The 25,287-nt window shown below is 35.7% G+C and overlaps 1 long non-coding RNA gene across 2 annotated transcripts in view; it reads right to left on the bottom strand.

The window, feature by feature from the left end:
- Positions 1-6,416: 6,416 nt before the first annotated feature.
- The window catches only part of LOC136828620 (uncharacterized), a 162,954-nt gene continuing 144,083 nt past the window's right edge, over positions 6,417-25,287 (bottom strand). For both annotated transcript variants that reach the window (XR_010850152.1, XR_010850151.1), the window contains 4 exons: positions 24,304-24,686; positions 22,386-22,808; positions 20,502-20,923; positions 6,417-18,159 (listed from right to left, as the gene is read on the bottom strand). This is a non-coding gene — a long non-coding RNA (uncharacterized lncRNA). The remainder of the gene's footprint in view (positions 18,160-20,501; positions 20,924-22,385; positions 22,809-24,303; positions 24,687-25,287) is intronic.

The following is a 25,287-nucleotide window of genomic DNA, read 5'->3' as shown; positions in this document are numbered from 1 at the left end:
TTAAACTGTCTGATCACATGAATATACCATTAAATAAAAACAGTTGGTCTCTATGTCTGCTAGCGCTGTGGATAGAAAAAAACTTTTATGGCAACCATTTTGTACGCCATCTTGGTTACAATTCATTTAGTAAGGGTTTTCAATAAAATGTGTGGTATGGAACATTTTTATAACCTAAAAGTCGAGGTTTAAAAAAAAAAACTGGCATATTCCATCCAATAGATGCTCCCAAACCAGTGAATCTCAACATAGATGGCGGCCATTTTGAAAAATAGCCGCCATCTTGGATTTTCAGGTGGCCAGCGCCCTTTTCTAAGAGAGCGTAGTCTTAGGAATGTTTGTGCCAAATTTCATGCTTGTTTCACTATCTGAACGATTTTTACAGCAATCTGCTGCACTAAGTAGGGCAGGTGTCAGTGAGTTAAGGTAACTATTCAGTGTGTTTTATTTAGTTGATTATTATATATATATAATTAATCTTTTGATTAAGATCAGGTAGTTAAATCAAAGGACCAAAGGATGTGTTAGTTTATGAATTGAATCTATATTTAAAACGCAAGGTATTAGAGAATACTTAAGTTTAGTTAAAGGTAATAATTTCTGATATGATCAGTTATTCTGTGAACTTTATAATTCCTGTAAATGGCATAAAAATGCCTAGTGTGCCTTTTACTTGTACTATATCTGATCATGTAGGCTACACTTTTTTTTTTTTTTTGTAATGTAAAGAAGCCAACTTACTACCTTTCTTTTTTACAGGGTTTACGTAAGCCACGGCTCTGAAGAAAATTACCTGTAGCCTTTGGAAGAAAATGATCTGAAGTCTTTTGCTTTTAACACGGAGATATACTGCAGATATTCCCAAGAAATGTTGAATTAGACGCCATGAAGAGAGTTCTAATTGAGTCAAATTGAAGATCTGCCTCAGAAAATCTGTATAATATATACTGTGCCTACTACAGTACTTAGAAAAAATCTTGAATAGAGTTGTTGATTATAAAGCACCAAATTATGCCGTAAATAGTTGTGCTCATGTTATGACACGTTATTTACATATTGTATCAGTGCTTAATGTGAATTGAACCAGTTAAATTATTTTCATTTGAGACATATTACCAATTAGATGCAAATGCTTTTAAATTTCTCAGAAATTTTATTTAGTATTAGCAGTTCTTAATCTTTTTAAATAAAAAGCACAGTACACTGTTAAGCGTAGTAGAGTAACTTTCCCCTTGTACAGTAAGAGTAAATCCTTGAAATCTTAATGGAATGTCTATTTAGTGCATCATTATGGTGAAAAAACGTTAAGACTAACTGCTAATGTTCAGTTAACCCAAATTATTGGTGTTTTTATAACTTTTAATCCAGCCAGCCCTTTTACACTTTGCATTTTTGTTACTCGCTAACTGAATCTCTGCTCACCGGGCCTGTTAGTAGTAAGGTATTGAAGGAAGATTTAAAAGGCGTGACTATATTTACACCGAGTAACCACAGTCGGTTTGCCTGCAGTACATTGAGGGTTCATATTTTGTCTTGAACTGATTTTAAATTTTTAAGGGCTACTATGAAGGTGCAATCATTTTCCTTTGATTAAAATCAAAAGTGTGTTTACCACAAGAACAATTAATATTAGTTGCAATAGTCTTATCTTTTAGTGTCTTTTAACTGATTTTCAATTGAGAAGAGTTTATTATGAAGGTGCAAAATTCCTTAAAAAGTCTTGTCATTGTTATGAACATAAGTAATCACGAAAGTTATTGGTAATATGCCTTACAGTGTTTAGAAGCCTAATCGACTGGCATTTAACTCTTTAAGTCTAAGCTTTATAAGTACTTAATGATAAGAACCAGAATGAATTTTACTTCTTTGATTGTGAGTTACTCATTTTGTTCAGTATAAAAAACTAATTGCATATTTGCATAAACGCAAGCTGTTTAACCAAAAAATTATTAAATGCTGTGTCACTTTTAATATAGTTTTTCGGCGACTTAGTATCGTGAATGAGGTTTAAAGGTACTTCAGGTATTGTTTAGGGTACCTATGTCAAGTGAGGAAATTGGACATATGGAGTGATTAAGCATGAGATGTGCAGAATGAAAGAAAACTGTTGTACTTGGATGATTGCCAGTCCAGTTTCGCATTTTTTTATCAGTTGAGCCATATGTCAGTTTCCTCAAAAAACTAAAATGTCCAAGTAGGATTTATTTTTGTAGAATTATGCACTGTACACCAGAGTACTTTAAACAAGTCACCAAAACGTGCAACTGACTTAAAAATAATAAATATAAATCTAGTTTACCATTACATGTTCATATATCTTTGGAAAACTTGCTTATGTTTCAACCTCCTGCTATACCCTTAGATCTTCATTCCACTAAACATTCATCTAATACTTAGCATTTGTTTATATGTTTCTTACGTAATAACTTTCGGCCTTTCGCTAAATTTGGGTAGATTTCCATTCGTTTTCGTCCTCTATATAAAACTCCTCTAGTTTAGTTCATTGGCCATAACTTGTATATGTATGTTTCATCTGACTAAAGCTTTATGGAACTGCTTTTAGGCAAATTGGTATCACAAAGCAGCTATTGGACAGGAAAATGTTTGCTACCCCTGCAACAACTACCTCTTTTCAGTCCAGTTCACTAATTTGGCAGGGGAAATACAGTCATTTTTGTAATAAACAAAATTGATAAAATTCAAGAACTGGTATTTTAAATATGGAAAGAGGGGCCCCCACAAATATAAATCAAATAACTTTTCCTATATATTTACAAGCAGGCAGATCATTCCATCCTCATCTGTAATGATCGTTAATTGTAAAGGGGTAAAATTGAGCAAGCAATACTAAATTTGTGGGGTGGGGTTGGTCGGGGCTGATAAGACTTGGTAAATGTCCAATGGGAGTGTTGAAACCTGTTAATTGTTGCAATCATTAAATTAAATGGGAATCATTTGTCAGAGTTTGTAAATGGATCTTGTCACTGGGCCTTCAAGGGATAGTTCAATACAGTAGTCTCTCTCTCTCTCTCTCTCTCTCTCTCTCTCTCTTCTACCTCCGAAGGGAGATAGTGCCGTTTATGCCTCTCGAGTGGTAGACTGTAGGCATTGCTGCAAGTTGTTTACAGCGTTATTTCGGACCTTAATTGCCCCCCGCCCCCACCGTTTTAGTCTTTTACTTTACCTTCATTCCTCGTCCTTTTTTTTTTTCTCTCTCTCTCTCTCTCTCTCTCTCTCTCTCTCTCTCTCTCTCTCTCTCTCTCTCGTTTCACTCTCTAAAGCACTGAGTGGCTGAATGTGTTCCAGTGCTTGGCTGTATTGCGTAATTTTCAGATATCGGTCCATCTTCTATATATAACAAATTTCTCTCTCTCTCTCTCTCTCTCTCTCTCTCTCTCTCTCTCTCTCTCTCTCTCTCTCTCTCTCTCTCTCTCTCTCTCTCTCTCTCTCTCTCTCTCTCTCACGAAACCAGGCTAGTGTCCCCTGTAATTGTTTTTACAGTAAAATCTTGATTTTTTTTTATTGGTCTCTAGGACGTTTTGGGTGTTTTAATAATTCCAAAGGTATTTCCCAGTAGACATCGAATGTGCTAGAAAGATACATTGTAAATATCACGTTTTCGGTTACCAAAACTTGAGTAGTTTAGTAATCCAGTCGCATGCAGAGCCTGGCAGACTTGTTTAAAGTACCTCACATTATGTTGTTGACTCCCTTGACAAGCACGTGCAATTATCATTCATAGCCACAGAATGACAAAACTGCTTTCAAGCAGGTGTCCACATTTTAGATACTAATTGGCAGCTGGTTTTGAGCATTTAGTTTGTGTATAGAGAAATTATTTGTAATTATATGGTGCGTGTGCAATGTGCATGGTCCTGAAGTGGGTAAAACTCGTGTAGTTGAAAAAAGTTTGCATTCCATGAGGCTTTGCAAAGGAAAGCCTGATATTAAGGAAAAAAAAAAAACTTGAAGAAAGGCTTAAGGAAGGCATAGCTCTTGAATGGTAGTCCTAAAGGGGTGCTAGTTTATGGAAGAAATGCTGAAGTAATAGTTCTTAAGGCTAAAAGAAATAATTCATGGAAGGAGTAATCGTTAAAAATAGGCTTGGAAGATCAATATTTGATAGGAGGCTTAAAATATGAATGAAATGGTGGATTGGTTCTCCATTGGAATGTCTTAAGGGAGGTTATGTTCTCAAAGGGAAACTTTTTGACAGCCCATATCGGTGGTAATCCAACAGGCTGTGATAGATGTTAAGACAGACAAGGGAGGGCAGATTTGTTGCAGAAAGTATCAATTTATTTATGTAAATAATTTAGAGTAATTAATATCTGAGGGATATCTCTACTGGTAATTAACGATGGCCAAATTATTTTCTACTATAAATCTCTGAGTAATCTCTAAAGGGATGTTTTCTAGAATAATGCTTGAGGAAAGGGCTGATTATTTTTAGGGAATGGCAAGAGAAGCGCGTTTTTAATGGCGTTACAAGGGAGGACAATAGAAATTTAGTAACCTGTTATCCATAGAAGAAATTTTGGCCGTAGTGGAAATCTGCTAACTCTTTTCTGGTTTGATGATGGGTCTTTCTTTTGGATAAATGTAGTATGTCAGTTGTACTAGAAAAAAAACCTTAGGTATTACCTAAGGATCTTTCCAGCGTCCCTTCGACCCTGGCTGAAACCTCTCTCATTCCTTTTACTATACCTCCAATCTTCCGTCTTACCGCCCGCCTTCTAACAGTTGTTTCGCAGCGTAACTAGGAAGTTTTCTTCCTTTTACAACTTTGAAACCTTTTTACTCTCCCTTTCAGCGCCTAATGATCTCATAGGTCCCAGCGCATGCCTTTGGCCTAAATTTTATATTCTATTCCATTTCAGTTTAAATTCACTAAGTCAACTTAATTAAGTAACTTCAACGACAATCAATAGGATAGATTTAAAGTGCTTAAAACCAGCTGTAGCACGATAAATATTTAAATTCCTGAGTTTGCGTGTTTTGTTTTTGTTATTCTAAGGCTTATTTTTGTATAGACACAGATATAACTATCTTAAAAATAATGATGAATGTTTTGATGTCAAGAGGAGCTTGTATTGGTTAAAATGATGTTAACAAGAACCAGGTCTTAGGTAATTATCATGTAACCAACAATGTTAAATTTCTTACCAAAAATTCGCCAATGCATTTCTCTTTGTGCTTTACGTTGTGTGTTACATATTGCAACCAGTATCAGAGCTACTTAAGTTCTGTTTCTTAAGGAAAACTGGTAGAGGAAACTTGAGTCGAGATAATTACACCCTTGCCAAAGAAAATATTTGAAGCCCCTTGTTGCTCTTGCTGAGGATCAAGGCGCTCAATGTATTTTCTGTGGAATGCGTGCTTTTAGCTCCTCAAATATGAATGGACAGCAGATTCGAGGAAGAATATGTTTTCACGCACAGTTTCGAAACCTATCGCCTTTTTTAATGTGAAAGAGGAGACACGATGCCTCTTAAATTGTATGTGATATTATACTCCTTTCCTCGCATTTGTGGCTTTTCATATGCACTACTTTGAAATTGAGGTTCTGACATTTAAATATTGAACTGTTCAGTTGCCTTGACCTATTTGCCTAAAGTATAGACGTTATCAAGTATATTAAAACTTTGATTGCAGTAGAAAAAATAGAAAGGATGGTTTTACTGTTAAGAAACTTAAGATGTACTGGTGTTTTTACAGCCTGTCTTATGAAATCAAGATCGTATTGTTCTATGTAATTATGAAATAAATTCAAATAAATTATGCATTCTTTCATTTATCTTAACTTATGGTATACAATTTACAACTGAAATGACAGCAAACAATGGTATAAAATTTACAGCTGAATTAAAAGCAATAAAAAAAATAAATCAGTAAAAGAGCAGCGAGTATTCTCCCTTTGCAAAAGTTCATATGACCGAGTATTCTCCCCAGACGCCCCCCCCCCTTTCTTCCCCCCCTCCTCCCCACTCCTAGCACGAACAAATGCCTTGGTACACCCCACAAAAACGGTAAAAGAGCTCACGATATAGGTTTGGCTTTTAAGTGGCCATAAGGACATCTAGACTATTCTTCATTACACCTCGCAACAGAACTCGTTCACCCTTACAATGATGGAATGAGAGCAGTTCCACGGTACTGAACTCTAACCTGGGACTCATTTTGGACCATTGTCCACTCTTCTAAACCAGCTGTCTGTTGAGGAGAGTTTTCCTGACTACTTAAGCCATGTCAGTAATTCCCTTGCTATGTCCGATTAAATTACTTAAGTCTCGCACTCGGACTCAAAATTCTAAGGGTTACACTTCGAAATTTATGAAAGAAACTTGCTTAGTTTGTATTTTGCAGGTACTTGGAACTTTTCAACAACAAAATCTGGGTTTAGCAAAACGAAGAAAAATTATCAAAATCTTTTATTGTTGGAGATTGATTGCCATACGTGAGACAGGTTTCAGTGCCATCAAGGTTGTTATAAAATTGAAATATGATTACAGACAAGAATCAGTGACAATAGATTTATACCAAGTTTCTTGAAACCTCACTTTCTGAAAGCTACAAACAGCAGAAAGTCCAAGAAACCAAGGCTTTTTACTCTCCAGTAAGCTCACGATTCGAGTCAAGAAAGACACTGGGAAGTAATTCTTCTTAACTCAAATAATGTTCACTGAAGAGAAGGCAGCAAGTTTGTGTTTTTCTGGGCATTTGAAGCTGAGCATATGAGGTCACATATGTCATGAATATGTGATTAAGTAGTGTTTTTACAAAAGTAACTTAAAGGAAAGAGAAGGAAAAGGAAAGCCCACCAAGGCCCTCCCCAGTCCCACCTAGTAACTGGACACATAAAGAAATTGTAGTTCTGACTAGGCAAAGTTACTAGGCCCTTGAATGCTTTCCTTGTCCTTCTCTTTTTTTTTATATTTTATTACATATTTTACAGTTTATTGCATTGATTGTGAATCAAAGACACCAAGAAGAGTATGAAAGTTTCTGAAGTCTTAATGACCGCATTTGATTTCTTACAGTTGCCAAAAGGTGGTTGAACAGTTCACCAGTGTCACACTTGAATGAGAACAAGGCAGCAAGACAAATTGAAAGTAGTTGTACATCCAGGGGAAGAAAGGCGGAGGGGGGTTAAATTATTACTCTATTATTGGAAACAAACCATTAATCGGTTATAAAGTCTTTTTCGAAGGGGAGGGAGGGAAAGGGGCGGGGGGGTCATCATCAGCCCCGTGTGCAATTTCAGTGCGAACCATTACTCATGATGCCTGAGGCCCTCTCAAAAGCAGACAAGATTAACAACTGAACAAGAGGCCTCTCGATTTCCTCCCATTTTATGTACATGATTGAGTCGGGTAAAGGCGAAGAGACGTGCAAGACTACTGCCCTGACTACCCGGTGCTTCTCCACCCAGCAGATAGCCAGATTGGACCGAAGTACGCATTCATCTTACACGTGGACCGCCAAATCACTTTAGCTTCAACTGTACAATAAGACCTCAAATATGGACCATTTGGAAAACAACGTGGAAAGGCGAACTAAACATTTGACATATAAGGCATGAAGGGACCATCCTTTATAAAATTGACCGAAAAAAATTGGCGCTTTAGGGAAATGACTCCCCTTGCTGAAAAAAAAAAACTAAATTTAGAAATCACACAACACTAGTGCAGCTAATTACCAAAGAAATTAACCTACGTCATGAAGTTCTGGCAAAACAAGTCTTACGATTCCTAACAACAAACAAGTAGCACCAAGTACCAACAGACTAAATTTTACATATAAAACTACTACTAAGCAACACTGACCCTATGTAGCTTTGACATAACTGCTCGATTGGTGATAAAACGAGCTTGAGTGTACTTTTTTTTCAACGGACTTTCGATGAGCGAGAGAGAAAGTTACGAAGTTTTCTTTACTGGAAATCCATACAAATGACAAAATTTAAACATCATTTTGATATATAGCTTCTTAAATCATTATAATCTGAATTATTTGTAACCAAGAACCTCTCGAAATTGATACATCTCTCTCCTCATAAGGCAAAAGAAAATGTGATAACGATATTTTGGCTAAAAATGGTATCTACGAGAAAACATTAAATTATATAATCACCCCAATGATGTTCGATTATTTAGCAATCTTAACTGTCTGCAGTGGCGACCATTTTCAGTACAAAACAATTAACTGAACCTTATTTCATTTCAGTACTTTAAAACCCTTAAAAAATTCTCTTTTATAGAAATTAGTAGCAATTACTCCTTTAAACGAGTTAGATCTTTCTCCTAGACCTTAGAAGGGAAAGTATTTTATGTTAAGAAAAATCCAAAAACTTTACCATTAATTTCCCCTTGATACTCGTACTAAGAAAAGTGGATGGTTCTCATAAACTGTTTAAGCAAATCACAGACTCTATGCGTTAAGGCCGCCACTAACGTTCAGTTATACCTGCGCAGTTATGCCTGCACAGTCGGCCTGTGCAGGCAAACCTCCACCGCTAACGGTAGTCATTTCCCTCAGTCCTCCGTAGCAGCCATGGCGTCAACAGACGATGCTCTGGCTGTAGTTGGCTTGCCGATGGCATATAAAAACTCATAAATGTAAAGTAAGACGTCTAGTGAAAGAGTGGTTAAAAAAAATAGTTCAATACTGCCATGTGAATTTGTTAAGAGTTTAAATTTACCTCCAAGTACTTTCATAATGTTTATTGAATATTTATGAATGAAGGAAGAGTTCCATGGCAAGGTAATTGAGTTAACTTAGTAATTGTTGGTTTTTATTCCAAATTTTACATATTTAGGCCTAATATTGTTTTTCTGTTTCTTTAGAATGCTTAATAGAGATTTGCTTTCATTTAAAGAATGACTTTCTTATGATGTGTTACAGTGAGCGAAGATCCATAGTATACTACTGTTCCTTTGTTTCATTTGTGTGTTAATTAGTCTAATTTCATTTCAAAACTGGCTTACAAGGGATGTGAGCAATGTATAGCACACACAGTCTACTCATTTTATTTTTTATCAGAAAGTAGAACATTATTTTGTTCTCAATGTAAACGTGAATTTCATTATATGACGCATGAATAGACGCATCATAGGCCTATTCCCAGTTCACATTATTTCGCCATAATGAATATTCTCATTTAAAAACTAACTTAAATATATGGTTAATAACTACGAATAAACATACATAGGCTTAATCTGTTACGATAGCCTCTGGATTTTACTTGCCCAAGCAGTCTCATTCATATAGATTACAAGGAATCTACAAGACTTTCAGGAATGATGCTGCCACTTTCAGCCTTCATTATACACTATTTTTGTGGAAAAATTCCAAAATTATAAATATATACTATTCTCACATCCGTATTAATTATTGAAAAACTTGTAAATCTGATACATCATTAATTTTGGTATAAAAACTTTAAAATTTAATAAAAACCAACACTGTTTCTGACTATTACGTAGTATTTGTCCGGGGACGGAAGCGAACTGAGCCAACAAGAAGTTGCTCGCTTCCCCACATTTGCGTTGAAGTGCGCATGCGCAGGCAGTTTGGCTGAAGGCTCATCGATTGAGTGAGCTATTTTCTCAGGCCGCCTGCGCAGTCTAGAAAAACTGCGCAGGTTGTTCACATTAACTTTCAGTTTTGTCAGCAAAGGCCGACTGCGCAGGCATATCTGCGCGGGTATAACAACGTTAGTGGCAGCCGTAAGGCTTTCACATAGAAGGGCCAGAGAATTTACTCTCTAATGAAAAAAACAAAAAGCTTTACAACTGCATTTAAAAAAAAATTAACCCTCCAATCTGACAAGTGTTTGGTTCTGGAACAAATAAATTCAAAGGTTGTGTGCCATGACTTTCCACAGACTCGAAGCTCTTATAACGGGCGGTCCAAGAACTATGATCCTTAATTTAATTAGTATTTAACTTTAACCACTGAACTTGATTGAAAATATAAATGTGTGTTAGTTATTTAACAGGAATTTAACCACTGATGTTGAAAATTTTATGCTCATGAGAAATTATTTTACCGAGATGTAAGTCTGAGGTTGGTAAGAATGCTAACTACTGAATATCTGAACTTTTTTCAGCTTCCCAATTCATGGAAAAAATAAATCCTTTCAGAATTACACGATTTGCCAAGTTCTCCATAATTCCATCATTGAGCGAAAAACACTGATTTAATAAATTTGAAAACACTAATATGTGATAAATCACTGCGCGGGGGCAATCAACTGAAAAATTATGGGAAAATGAACGACTTTCCGTATGAAACCATCTGCCACCTTTAAGTGAAGCGTTACACCAACTTGCTTTAGTGGAGTTCAAGACAATATGAAACTACAAAACCCCATCCATTCCACATAATTAGCCTGCAACGTTTCCGAACGATTAGGCTCTTACACCAAACCTTAACATGTGCATGAATTTTATCAACACGCTTAGATACTGATGTGCAAGGAATAATAAGCATTTGAAGGACATACATCGACATCACTGATGAGTTCCGGAAGTCGGTGACTACAAAGAATTCGTACGTCTATTGAAATCTGCCAAGATTTGCAACGAGTGGAACCCTAATAATATTCCCATTACTGAAATGGTCATTAAAAGTGAGAGAGAGAGAGAGAGAGAGAGAGAGAGAGAGAGAGAGAGAGAGAGAGAGAGAGAGAGAGAGAGAGAGAAATGCCTTGCTCATAAGGAGTTCGCCTGAAAAGGTTACGGGCTGCCATTGAGCAAGAGCCCGGGCTGGCGAATAGCCAAATTAACCTAGACTTACTTGACTAACTGCCTCAAGAAAGAAATGTTACCCCGGTTCACCAAGTTACAAAACCGGGACACCAATTTTATTTAGAGTATAGTCAGCAAATGCTCCTTTACCTACATTGTACCTGTTTCCGCGCGTGCAACAAAGCCAATTCTTTGACAGTTCGTTCCGTACCGCAATCTAAGAGTGAAACCAGTATCAAAATCGAGGAACAGCTCTTAGGGTCTAACAGGGAAATGAACCAAGCTCTGCGATTCATTTTTCAAGATCAAAACTGCCAAAGGATAACAGGAGCCAAACTCTTAACGACCATTTTCACTATTAATGATACCTGGCAGTTTTCACCTAATTGTAATCTAAAAACCTTCGTTTTTCACATGGCAACCACATTTCCTTAGTTGCATTCAAGTCAGCAGTAGAAATTTCCTTAGTTTTCTTCACAATATTCATCACAAATTAATATGTAATGTCTGTTATCTAAATTTATATTTTACTTTATCTATAAATCATCACCCCTATGAAGGTGATTGCTAATTGTCATTAACAATCAAGTTGAATCGTTCATACTAATTTTAAATAAAAGAAATGAATGTTAGTGAAAACAATTACATCATTAACTATATAGAAATATCGTCTAAGACAATATATAAATAATGCACAAAAATGCGCCGTTTGTTCAGTAATAATGCTTTAATCATCACGGGTAAGTGAATCCTTAAGTGTGTTAGGACTTTTCTTTAAGCAAATCAGAGCAGCTGCAAAATTTTTATATGTGAAAATTTTTATGAAATCTTGCTATACATTAACTATAAAAATGCAAGCAAATATACTATCTAAAGACATTGGTGCGCAATATATATTGTGATTGTACCCAGAGCATTTATTTCCGCTGTTCACAACTATCATTGTATTCCTGGTTGAGATATGAAAGAAAGAGAAGTTGGAATTATGATTTGTTGTCGTTGAGCAGGAATGAATTCTCTGTAGTGGTGTTCCATTCACTGAGGGCTTTGCAATATCATAGGACGCGTAATACCTAAGAAGTCTGTTTTACATTATAAGAGATTTTCACTGATGAAGGATGCTGTTAAAATAGGCAAATTCTAACGAAAGGTATATTCCTGCACATCAGTTTCTCATGCCCCGCACGTTTAATGTTACATACACCAAGAAAAGTTTCCCAAAGACAATATCCACTTAGACAAGCGGTAAAGAACAAACCAAATACCACGGCAACTTCCATATCCTAATCAACGACAGGAAACGAAAACAATTAAACAAAAAACTAAGACAACTTCCCCTTTAAAACACACACACACACAAGCACTCACACACACACACACTCACACACAGAAACGCACACACACAGAAGCACTGGGAAACACACACACAAACACTCACACAGAAACACACACACACACACATTCACCTGGACAGCTTCCAAATCTACGAGATATTCGAAATCTTATGGCACAGTTCTTCTAAAGATGACTAAAGCAGTTATTTATCCCTTCTTTATGTCAAGGACACAAATGGAAGAAATCAGAGACAACGTGTTCATTTATGAACCCAGCTGGACCCTTTTCAGTGAGCACAGGCATCTCAGCATAACAGAAAGCACTCAAATGCAAGACTTCAGAATGACCCTCTCATCAAATTCTTTGATTCATTTACGTTGGAAACAGTCATTTACATTAGAAACAATGTTCATCAACATTTAACATTAATCTTCATTAACCTTAAACTTTAAATTTCCATTAACTTGAACACTGACAGTTTTCACAGATTTCATGTTAACTTCAAAAAATTCATACATCATCTCGATCGTATTTAAAGTCACAATCCTTATACATTACGTAAAATGTCCACTACTTACATCACACCGTTCATGACATACTTGATAACAATTTGTTGTCATTAAACCTGTGGTGCTTGCATACTCAAAGCAAAATTAAGAAACCAAAACCTGTACATTTGGCATTACAAACTCCAACAATTCAAGATGTCTAAGTGTTAAAATTACTCTAATTTCTCTCGTCTTCTCATGGATCAGAAAGTATTAACGAGCTGAGCGTTTAAGCAATTTAACAAGGCATAACAAGACAATTACTGTTCGTGACTCTGGTAGTCAGGATAAAACCACCTTTGACAAGACAGCTGGAAGAGTAAGTGGACCAAAATACATGTTTACCAAGAGAGCATATGGGCATTTAACAAGTACAATATATCAAAATGCAAACACTCAGTAATACTGCTCTCATTACACCAGGTAAAAGAATGAATTAGCCCTGTGCTCGGGAAATTCATGAACAGCCTAAATGCATTTATGGTTCCTCTGCTTAAAAGCAATGTCTAATTCGTGAACTCCACAACCCTTTTGTGGCGAAGAATATGGCAAATGCTGATGCTGGGAGGAAGGAAAGATGGGGAATGGTGGGGAGGGGGGCGGGTGTGAGGGAGATTCGTCAATCATATGAACTTTGAGAGTGAGTTTTTGTCTTTTTTTTTAGCATCTTGAGTTTGGGAGAGGGTAGGATCAAGGAGAGGGAATGGGAGATCTGAAAGTGGAGGTAAGCATCAGAGGGGGAAAAAAAGGGAAGTTCTGCAGAATTCAGTCTAAATGTGAACTTTGGGAAAATTCCTCATTACTTTTGACGATTAGCATTTTATACGATGAAGATTTGCTCATGTAGCCCGACAAAGAGAAAGAGAAAAACTTAAAGAATTGTTGAAAATATTTTCAATGTAAAGAAACTTCCTTAAAAATCATCCAAATGAAAAACTATAGTTTTACCTTTACACATTACACCTTTAACTCATTTTGCTCTTAATCCTTATGCTATCATTCATGTCTCCTTCCATGTCTAAAACACACATACACTATCATCAAATTCCAGTTTTCTATAATTTATACCCTTTGTTACATAAATTTTGTAGTGCTCATATACAGTCTATGGTTATCTACTCAAATTTCTAATTCAGTCATCAACAGTTTATTATGCAAGAATCTTCGCGTCGAGCTTTGCAACACCCAGTCACGGAACATTCATATAGTAAGTCGAAAAACTATTAACTTAACGCCACTTATTTCGGCCTCGCATATTCCATAACTTTAGTTTACTTATACTCGCCTACAGTCTATAACCAATATTCAACAGCTTACTTTTATTCACCAAGGTCTATCCTATACAGTACTTGCACTAACGTAGATATATTCATTTAGCCTTTGGTTCACAACTTTCAAACTTTTTCCATCTATATTCCAAAACCTTTACTTTTATTAACCTATATATTATACCAAAATTTTTACTTTCATTAACCGGTATTCCACGCCATTGCACTCAGATACCATTCACAACTTTTTCGTCACTCCATTTACATTCATAAAAAATGTCCATCACACGGACAAAAACTGTTGATGAAAACGAGAGAGAGAGAGAGAGAGAGAGAGAGAGAGAGAGAGAGAGAGAGAGAGAGAGAGAGAGAATATCTGCAAACTGAAAATATTTTGTCAATGTAATACAAGATTTTGAGGAGATTGAAATTGGGGAGAAATAAGACTAACATATGAGGGCGACGCATACTTCCTGAAATAGTAAGCTGTGATCCTTTAGAGAATTTAATCTTCAAAAGAGGATCATATTACGTTATTATCCTTATACTATGCTTTTATCCTCAAACTAATCCTTAAAACATCAACACAAGTGGGGATTGTACTTTACAGTAATCGTTTAAAATCAGAAATGCAACTGAAAATACTAAAGGGAATTATTAGAAAGTTATTACTTACTAGATGATTAACGCATTAAAGGGGAAGCAGTATTTATTTCGAAAGAGCTAAAGAAACATTACAAGGGCTACATGAGAACTACAAACCTCGAATTCCATAGTTACAGAACTTCCCTTTTCAGTGCCACAGAAACTTAATCATAAATATACCTACAGTAAACTAACATAAATCTCACTCTCATCAATTACAAGGGTTACGGCAATGAAGTGTTCAGTTCACATAACAATACCTCATGATTTATTTTCATAGCTGATGTTACACATTAGTTTACGCATTTTTCTGACCCTTCATACTGTACGTGTTCAAAATCAAACTAACAATGACGCGTAAGTAAAGCATTGGTACCCTTGAGTTACTGTTTTAGAAAGCATTGTGGTAATTCCCAGTAAGAGAAGTGTAGGTTCCCATGAGTTACTGTTTTAGAAAGCATTATGGTAATTCCCACTAAGTGAAACATAGGTACCCTTGAGTTACTGTTTTAGAAAGCATTGTGGCAATTCCCAGTAAGTGAAACATAGGTACCCTTGAGTTACTGTTTTAGAAAGCATTGTGGTAATTCCCAGTAAGAGAAGTGTAGGTACCTTGAGTTACTGTTTTAGAAAGCGTTGTGATAATTCCCAGTAAGAGAAGCATAGGTACCCTTGAGTTACTGTTTTAGAAAGCATTGTGGTAATTCCCAGTAAGAGAAGCGTAGGTATCCTTGAGTTACTGTTTTAGAGAGCACTGTGGTAATTCCAAGTAAGAGAAGCGTAGGTACCCTTGAGTTACTGTCTTAGAGAGCACTGTGGTAATTCCCAGTAAAAGAAGCGTAGGTACCCTTGAGTTACTGTTTTAGAAAGCATTGTGGTAATTCCCAGTAAGAGAAGCGTAGGTATCCTTGAGTTACTGTTTTAGAGAGCACTGTGGTAATTCCAAGTAAGAGAAGCGTAGGTACCCTTGAGTTACTGTCTTAGAGAGCACTGTGGTAATTCCCAGTAAAAGAAGCATAGGTACCCTTGAGTTACTGTTTTAGAAAGCATTGTGGTAATTCCCAGTAAGAGAAGCGTAGGTACCATTGAGTTACTGTTTTAGAAAGCACTGTGGTAATTCCCAGTAAGAGAAGCGTAGGTACCCTTGAGTTACTGATTTAGAAAGCATTATGGTAATTCCCACTAAGTGAAACATAGGTACCCTTGAGTTACTGTTGTAGAAAGCATTGTGATAATTCCCAGTAAGTGAAACGTAGGTACCCTTGAGTTACTGTTTTAGAAAGCATTGTGGTAATTCCCAGTAAGAGAGGCGTAGGTACCCTTGAGTTACTGTTTTAGAAAGCATTGTGGTAATTCTCAGTAAGAGAAGCATAGGTACCCTTGAGTTACTGTTTTAGAAAGCATTGTGGTAATTCCCAGTAAGAGAAGCGTAGGTACCCTTGAGTTACTGTTTTAGAAAGCATTGTGGTAATTCCCAGTAAGAGAAGTGTAGGTACCCTTGAGTTACTGTTTTAGAGAGCACTGTGGTAATTCCCAGTAAGAGAAGAGTAGGTACCCTTGAGTTACTGATTTAGAAAGCATTATGGTAATTCCCACTGAGTGAAACATAGGTACCCTTGAGTTACTGTTGTAGAAAGTATTGTGATAATTCCCAGTAAGTGAAACATAGGTACCCATGAGTTACTGTTTTAGAAAGCATTGTGGTAATTCCCAAAGATTCTTAAATTGAGACAGAACGGGCGTCTAAGCAAAAGTGATAAAATGAAAATTTAATTTGCTTCGAAAAGGAAATATTTTCAAAATACAATATAAATGACTGATAAGTCTTTAACCAATACGTCCCTTGAAACACTACATAGAAAAGAGCACCCCAAAAAACTAAATAAACAAAGGAGTGTCCTGAAAAGACCAAGGAGGTCATGACACATTAGGAGAAACGTGGAGTACCCTAATGTCATAAAATCTAGGATTGCCCTGAAGTTCATACACTGAAAGCTCATTATTTGGAAAAACAGCTTGAAGACCAAACCATTTTATAAAACCATGTATCAACAATTCACGCATATATAAAAATAAGAAACTATTGATAGTGTAAGATGTTTTTCACCACAGATTAGGCAGATCACATCTCTAGTACCTAGGACCAACTTAAAAGAAAAAATACTGTACCAAGCCAAGAATAAAGTTCCAACCCAAATCCAACCCAGTCCTAAGGAAGAGTGCAAATTCTGTAGCATCATCAGCCGTCTTGACAATATTCCCAGCAAAAATTAAACTAAATTACATTTATTGCTCCCAAAACTCAGTAATTCGGAAAAATGCAATTATTGGTCAAGAAACTCATGACAAAACACAGTATTCATCGAAAGGCTAAAGTTCATAATTTGCAAATACAAATTAGGAAGTTTTTAGGGGATAGCATTAGTAATACACTATACCACAATATCAAATTAAAAAGCTAAAATATTGGGCAAGGAAACTAACATTATATAGCGACATTACAGCCTGCCAGTTTTCGATATGTAAATTTGGCTAGAAAGATCATCTCAAAATTTGATAATAGCTGAAACAAAACTTCTAGAAGCCTGCGTAGTATCCAACGTCACAAAAAAGACTCATGTACCCCAGATGATTAACAGTCTGATGCTAAAACTGGCTCAACTATGCCAAAGTTTCAAAACTTTGTCATGAGGATGTAGAAAGCAAAATTAAAATCAACTGTCATAATTTCTTTTTTTAAAAGCAATTTCATTATTTAATGATTAGAACATAACATTTACTCTGAACACTTCATAGTACCATAACCGTATTTCGACAAATATTTTCCTAAAGATACTGCTTTGTTTGCTTGTCAGAAACATCTGATATTTGTTAAACATAAAGAATGACTTGCAATCACATTGTTATTAAAATGTGCTCTGGGAACTTCAGAATACAGGTAATTTAGAGAAGCTGAAGCTTTATATTCACCAAAAATACATAATCATTAAGTAGAAACAATATCACCATCACAGAGATTGGTGAGAGCGAGATTTAATGATGAGGTTCAAATAAATGTAGCGTGACTTGGCATTACCAAGAACCCAAAAGCCTACAAAATTGTGGCTAATGTCATTAAAATGATAAGCAGACTTATATCAAGTTATGAAATACAAAGATCTAGTAATGAAGCTTGACTCTTTTTTTTTTTAAATTCAAAATGAAAGAGTGGTGGGTACTCTAAGAATGATGTAATAGTATCTTATATGAAGAAAATCAACGTCATCAAATCATTAAATATCTTAGGAACTTAAACAAGACTAATAAACACCAGGGTAATTTCTGGAGTGTTACCTAAAATAACTAACTTGAACTGACTGATTATGCAATATCAAGGTGCTTAGAGCCTCAATACGAACTATTCTACACAAGAACTTTTAAAGTTGAGAACGACCTATGAACTAAAAATCCTGGTGTACTCTGATTCCTGCCCTTGAAGTAATAGATCCCATATCTAGCTTACGACACAGAATATAGGACTTTCTTGAAGTTCGTCGAGTTAATGGTAATGAACATCGCCGCTAGTCTTGTTATATTATATTCATTCCATTCATGCAAGCGACCAACCATATTCTGCAAAAAGAATTAAAAAATTACGCACAATATTTTTGCAAGATAAGTGCTTCCTAACATAAGGTGAACTATACAGTAATCAATACCTATCAAAATTCAAGAACTATAAACTTTAAACTCCAGTAGCTATAAAATTGTTGGGTAAAATAACGTCACATTTATAAGAAGATACTCCGTTCAATATTAGTTCCCAGGGGATATATGTTTCAGTTGCAGGGAATATATGTTTCAGTTGCCCAACAGCGTTATTTCATTTGAAATTTAACTTATCTAGAACTAAAAATCTTTAAAAAAAATGATCTACCTGAAATAAGGCTATTGAAGCCTCTCAGAAACATAAGTAAATGTTTTCAAAACCATCTTTCGGTAAAATATAGTTAAAGTTTGATTTTATCCCTCGAATAATGATAGGATAACAGAACTTGTCCAAATGAACATCCCTGTCTGGAAATCCATAACTCAAACCTTTGGGTTCGAGGGCAGCTGCTTCTCAATTTGTAGGTTAAGCAAAGCCTCCAGTGTCTAGTTGAGAAAGAAGCTGCTCTTCCGCAACCAGACAAGTAGCTTAATATCCTCCCTCTAAGAATGGTTGGAGTCTTCCCTGACCTTTCGTCAATCTCTCACGGCTGCAATCAATTAGGTGTCTCTATAATTCTGATTTCAAATTTCTTAGAAGTCTTGAAATCACTTAGAGGCAAGGTTAATTATATGTATTTGAAAACTGAGTAGTTTTTCCCTTAACCCAATATATCACTTTGTCACTTTGAAAGCTAACCTCAGGAACTAGAATAACTTCTTATCTGAAAAGGGTCTAAGTTTTGTATTTGCACAAAGGACTTTCAAGTTACAAAATCCACACTACCTTTTAGAAGCAATTTCATAATTTCTACAGGGGTGTCTTCTTACTAAGACATTAGGCAGGTCTTAAATCATTATTCATGAAGCCATTTCCATAAAAATCAGTCAATTTAAAAAGTGAAATTTTATTCAAGACAATGAAAACTAATTTTAAGACCCACTAAAACAGTTTAAATTTTAAAATGACCAACGTTCAATTTACCAACTTAAGACCCCTATTTCAAAAAAGCTGAAGCCCTTAAGGATATTATCTAGTCCATAGTTAAATAGTAAAAAAAAAATTCAGTAGACCCACATTTAAATTCATAAGGGACTATGTACCGAACAGCGGTGTTTCCACAAAATACAATAGACTACCCTAGTTCCTAACATTTAAAAATCTTGGATATTATTTCAAGACCTGTGCTTCTGAAATCAGAAACCTGTCAATGAGTAACTGATATAAAAAAAAACTTTTGCAAATGAGTAAATGATATAAACAAAATTTCTGTCCTTGAGTGACTGACATCAGAAACACTCTGTCATGACTGACTAAAATTAAAACCTCTCAGTAAGAGGCTGAACAAGAATGTCCTTTTAAATACATGGATGTACAGATTTGTATAATGTTTACTTTTGCAGTATCCTACATGAAGTAGTAAGGGACAACTAGAAGCTCCAAGATGGACACTATATTCCTTTAGTAACTGAACTTGGCTTGAGCAGCTTCCACCACTTTGACATATATAGACAAGTCTCACAAAGTAGTTTATTTTGGACACTTACTGCACTATTTACTTAATTTTCAGTTTTAAGCTTGAACTTCACAGATTTCTGTTAAAAGCTCCATTACTGAAAAGCCCTGCATCAAACAGTATCTTAAAATTTGACTAAATAGATTCTAATTGATATTATATTACTCAAAAAACAATGATTTAATTGAGGACTGTAGCTACGGATATGTACCAGTTCATCTAAAATGACTGCTAGAGATACGCATTAATGATTGTACTGTATCTAACAATCCTACTGCCAACTAGGACCTGTAATCCTACAACATAAATAAATTGGTATGACCATTAATGTTTTACACTGGAACCAGCTTTTGTTAATTCACTCATAATTTTACACTAGTGACAGCAAAAAGTATATGGTCAATACTCTTGGCAAGGTATTGTATACATATTTTTGATATCACATCAGTTTATGAGCATGTGTTGCACATGTCACAGGAATTTGCAGCCTATCATAAGTCCCAGTATTTGTAGCTACTTCATTAATTAAGACTAGGTCGTACATTGGTCAAGGCACCAGTCGCTCATTGAGATACCAAATAAGAGCGATTAAGTCCTGTCTAAGGCTGGCCATTACATCCTGTTGTTTGGTCCCACTCTGGTCATGGACTCTTTTCTATGTCTACATCAACTCACATCAGGCTGGCATATTTATTACCTCTTTTACTGCTGACACACACCTGACAACACTGAACACCCTACTTGTCTTACCTTTTTCAATCTGTGCTATCTTGTGTAAAAGAAACTCACTAGCATGGCAGGCATCTTTTGTAGAAGGCAACTCAGAAATAAACCACAGTTCTTCAATCTTGAACGATGCCATAGCCTTTGCACTGTGGTCTTCCACTCTCTTGGATTGGAGTTCCTTTTTTGTTAGTTCCCTCTTCCTTTTATTTTTCGAACGGTATTTAGGGCCGGCTTAGTAGAATGGTCGAGGATGCCTGATGGTTAACTAAGAGGGTGCCTTATCCTCGTCATTTTCTCTTTTATTTTCGTTACCTGCACCTTCTTTCCAAAGCAATCACTATTGTTCTTTCGGGTAACTTGTCTCTCACTGCTGGTTGATTTCCTTTTGGAACCCTCATGGATTTATATTCTGTTGAATCTGCCAATAAAGGTTTTCAGCTGAAGACCTAAAGAAAGAAAGGGAAACAAAAATGGATTAAAAATGTAGCTTTCTGTGGTGAGTACGAATCAGTCATACCTACCTAACTATAAAACCAGTAAAATGTTTGTCACCTTTTTGGTTACTACTTATCCCACGACACTTCCTTCTTAGCATCTGCATGTCCCATAACATTTAGTTTAATTTATAAAGAGTTCCATGTCAAGTGGATTCCATCCTAACAAGAGAATTAATAACCAAAATTTTATACTACTTATAGCACAGGAGCACAATTCTATATTTGCCAAGGGTATGAAACTTAGGAAAATTTCACATATAAATTTTACAATCAGGGTGCAGTAACTTTCTATCATTAAAACCCTATTGGATGTCAAAAGTAACGTTTCTGAAGGCTAATCAACGTAATGACACTTACTAACATTTATTGTTTGTGGCTATAAAAAAAACTTTTGCAAATGAGTAAATGATATCAAAAACTGTCTTTGAGTGACTGACATCAGAAATCCTCTGTCTTGAGTGACTAATATCAAAACCTTTCAGTAAGAGACTGAACAAGAATGTCCTTTTAAATACATGGATGCTCAGATTCGTATGATGTTTAGTTTTGCAATATCCTACATGAAGTAGTAAGGGACAACTAGAAGCTCCAAGATGGACACTATATTCCTTTAGTAACTGAACTTGGCTTAAGCAGCTTCCACCACTGTAACATATATAGGCAAGTCTCACAGTGTACTTTATTTTGGACACTTACTGCACTGTTTACTTAATTTTCGGGTTTAAGCTTGACTTCACAGATTTCTGTTAAAAGCTCCATTAATGAAAAGCCCTGTATCAAACGTTATTTTAAAATTTGACTAAATAGATTCGAATTGATATTATATTACTCAAAAAACAATTATTTAATTAAGGACTGTAGCTACGGATATGTACCAGTTCATCTAAAATGACTGCTAGAGATATGCATTAATGATTGTACTATATCTAACAGTCCTACTGCCAACAAGGACCTGTAATCCTACAACACAAATAAATTGGTATGACCATTAGCGTTTTACACTGGAACCAGCTTTTGTTATTTCACTCATATTATACACCAGTGACAACAAAAAGTATATGGTCAATATTCTTGGCAAGATATTGTTTACATATTTTTGATGTCATCAGTTTATGAGCATGTGCTGCACATATCACAGGAATTTGCAGCATATCATAAGTCTCAGTATTTGTAGCTACTTCATTAATTAAGACTAGGTAGTACATTGGTCAAGGCACCAATCGCTCATTGAGATACTAAGTAAAAGAGATTAAGTCCTGCCTAAGGCTGGCCATTACATCCTGTTGTTTGGTCCCACTCTGGTCATGGACTCTTTCCTATACCTACATCAACTCATATTATGCTGGTACATTCATTACCTCTTTTACTGCTGACACACACTTGACAACACTGTATACCCTACTTGTCTTACCTTTTTCACTCTGTTCTATCTTGTTGTGTAAAAGAAACTCACTAGCATGGTAGGCATCTTTTGTAGAAGGCCACTCAGAAATAAACCACTGTTCTTTCATCTTGAACGATGACATAGCCTTTGCACTGCGGTCGTCCACTGTCTTGGATTGGAGTTCTTTTTTGTTAGTTTCCTCTTCCTTTTATTTTTCAAACGTATGTACGGCCGGCTTAGTAGAATGGCCGAGGATGCCCGATGGTTAAGCAAGAGGCTGCCTTATCCTCATCATATTCTCTTTTATTTTCATTACCTGTGCCTTCTTTTCAAAGCAATCACTATTGTTCTTTCGGGTAACTTGTCTCTCACTGCTGGTTGATTTCCTTTTGGAACCCTCATGGATTTATATTCTGTTGAATCTGCCAATAAAGGTTTTCAGCCGAAGACCTAAAGAAAGAAAGGGAAACAAAAATGGATTAAAAATGTAGCTTTCTGTGGTGAGTAAGAATCAGTCATACCTACCTAACTATAAAACCAGTAAATTGTTTGTCACCTTTTTGGTTACTACTTATCCCACAACACTTCCTTCTTAGTATCTGCATGTCCCATAACATTTAGTTTAATTTATAAAGAGTTCCATGTCAAGTTGATTCCACCCTAACAAGAGAATTAATAACCAAAATTTTATACTATTTATAGCACAAGAGCACAATTCTATATTTGCCAAGAGTATGAAACTTAGGAAAATTTCACATATAAATTTTACAATCAGAGTGCAGTAACTTTCTATCATTAAAACCCTATTGGGTGTCAAAAGTAACGTTTCTGAAGGCTAATCAACGTAATGACACTTACTAACATTTATTGTTTGTGGCTATAAAAAAAAACTTTTGCAAATGAGTAAATGATATCAAAAACTGTCATTGAGTGACTGACATCAGAAACCCTCTGTCCTGAGTGACTAATATCAAAACCTTTCAGTAAGAGACTGAACAAGAATGTCCTTTTAAATACATGGATGTACAGATTTGTATAAAGTTTAGTTTTGCAATATCCTACATGAAGTAGTAAGGGACAACTAGAAGCTCCAAGATGGACACTATATTCCTTTAGTAACTGAACTTGGCTTAAGCAGCTTCCACCACTGTAACATATATAGGCAAGTCTCACAATGTACTTTATTTTGGACACTTACTGCACTGTTTACTTAATTTTCGGGTTTAAGCTTGACTTCACAGATTTCTGTTAAAAGCTCCATTAATGAAAAGCCCTGTATCAAACGTTATTTTAAAATTTGACTAAATAGATTCGAATTGATATTATATTACTCAAAAAACAATTATTTAATTAAGGACTGTAGCTACGGATATGTACCAGTTCATCTAAAATGACTGCTAGAGATACGCATTAATGATTGTACTATATCTAACAGTCCTACTGCCAACAAGGACCTGTAATCCTACAACACAAATAAATTGGTATGACCATTAGCGTTTTACACTGGAACCAGCTTTTGTTAATTCACTCATAATTATACACTAGTGACAGCAAAAAGTATATGGTCAATATTCTTGGCAAGATATTGTATACATATTTTTGTTATCACATCAGTTTATGAGCATGTGCTGCACATGTCACAGGAATTTGCAGCATATCATAAGTCCCATTATTTGTAGCTACTTCATTAATTAAGACTATGTAGTACCGTGGTCAAGGCACCCGTCGCTCATTGAGATACTAAATAAGAGAGATTAAGTCCTGCCTAAGGCTGGCCATTACATCCCGTTGTCCCACTCTGTTCATGGACTCTTTTCTATGCCTACATTAGGCTGGCATATTCATTACCTCTCTTTTACTGCTGACACACACTTGACAACACTGAACACCCTACTTGTCTTATCTTTTTCAATCTGTTCTATCTTGTTGTGTAAAAGAAACTCACTAGCATGGTAGGCATCTTTGGTAGAAGGCCACTCAGAAATAAACCACTGTTCTTCAATCTTGAACGATGCCATAGCCTTTGCACTGTGGTCTTCCACTGTCTTGGATTCGAGTTACTTTTTTGTTAGCTCCCTCTTCCTTTCATGTTTCAAACGGTATGTAGGGCCGGCTTAGTAGCATGGCCGAGGATGCCTGATGGTTAAGCAAGAGGCTGCCTTATCCTCGTCATTTTCTCTTTTATTTTCATTACCTGTATCTTCTTTTCAAAGCAATCACTATTGTTCTTTCGGGTAACTTGTCTCTCACTGCTGGTTGATTTCCTTTTGGAACCCTCATGGATTTATATTCTGTTGAATCTGCCAATAAAGGTTTTCAGCTGAAGACCTAAAGAAAGAAAGGGAAACAAAAATGGATTAAAAATGTTGCTTTCTGCGGTGAGTACGAATCAGCCAGACCTACCTAACTATAAAACCAGTAAATTGTCTGTCACCTTTTTGGTTACTACTTATCCCACAACACTTCCTTCTTAGCATCTGTATGTTCCATAACATTTAGTTTAACTTATAAAGAGTTCCATGTCAAGTGGATTCCATCCTAACAAGAGAATTAAAAACCAAAATTTGATGCTATTTACAGCACCAGAGCACAATTCTATATTTGCCAAGAGTATGAGACTTAGGAAAATTTCACATATAAATTTTACAATCAGGGTGCAGTAATTTCTATCATTAAAACCCTGTTGGGTGTCAAAAGTAACGTTTTTGAAGGCTAATCAACGTAATGACTCTTACTAACATTTATCGTGGGTAAATAAACTGATTGCTTCAAGTTACTTTCAGTTACATGTGTAAGTCTGAGTTATAGGCAAAACGTTTATGTTACACCACTGAAAAACAAAGCTAGACTAAGTAACCTGGCTATCTAGATTAGCAACAAGAACACAAAATACTTTTTTGAATTCTTATCCATAATTACCAAAATGGAG

Source organism: Macrobrachium rosenbergii, chromosome 43, assembly GCF_040412425.1.
Source record: "Macrobrachium rosenbergii isolate ZJJX-2024 chromosome 43, ASM4041242v1, whole genome shotgun sequence".
Classification (NCBI taxonomy): domain Eukaryota; kingdom Metazoa; phylum Arthropoda; class Malacostraca; order Decapoda; family Palaemonidae; genus Macrobrachium; species Macrobrachium rosenbergii.
This window is presented reverse-complemented; position numbering and strand designations above follow the sequence as displayed.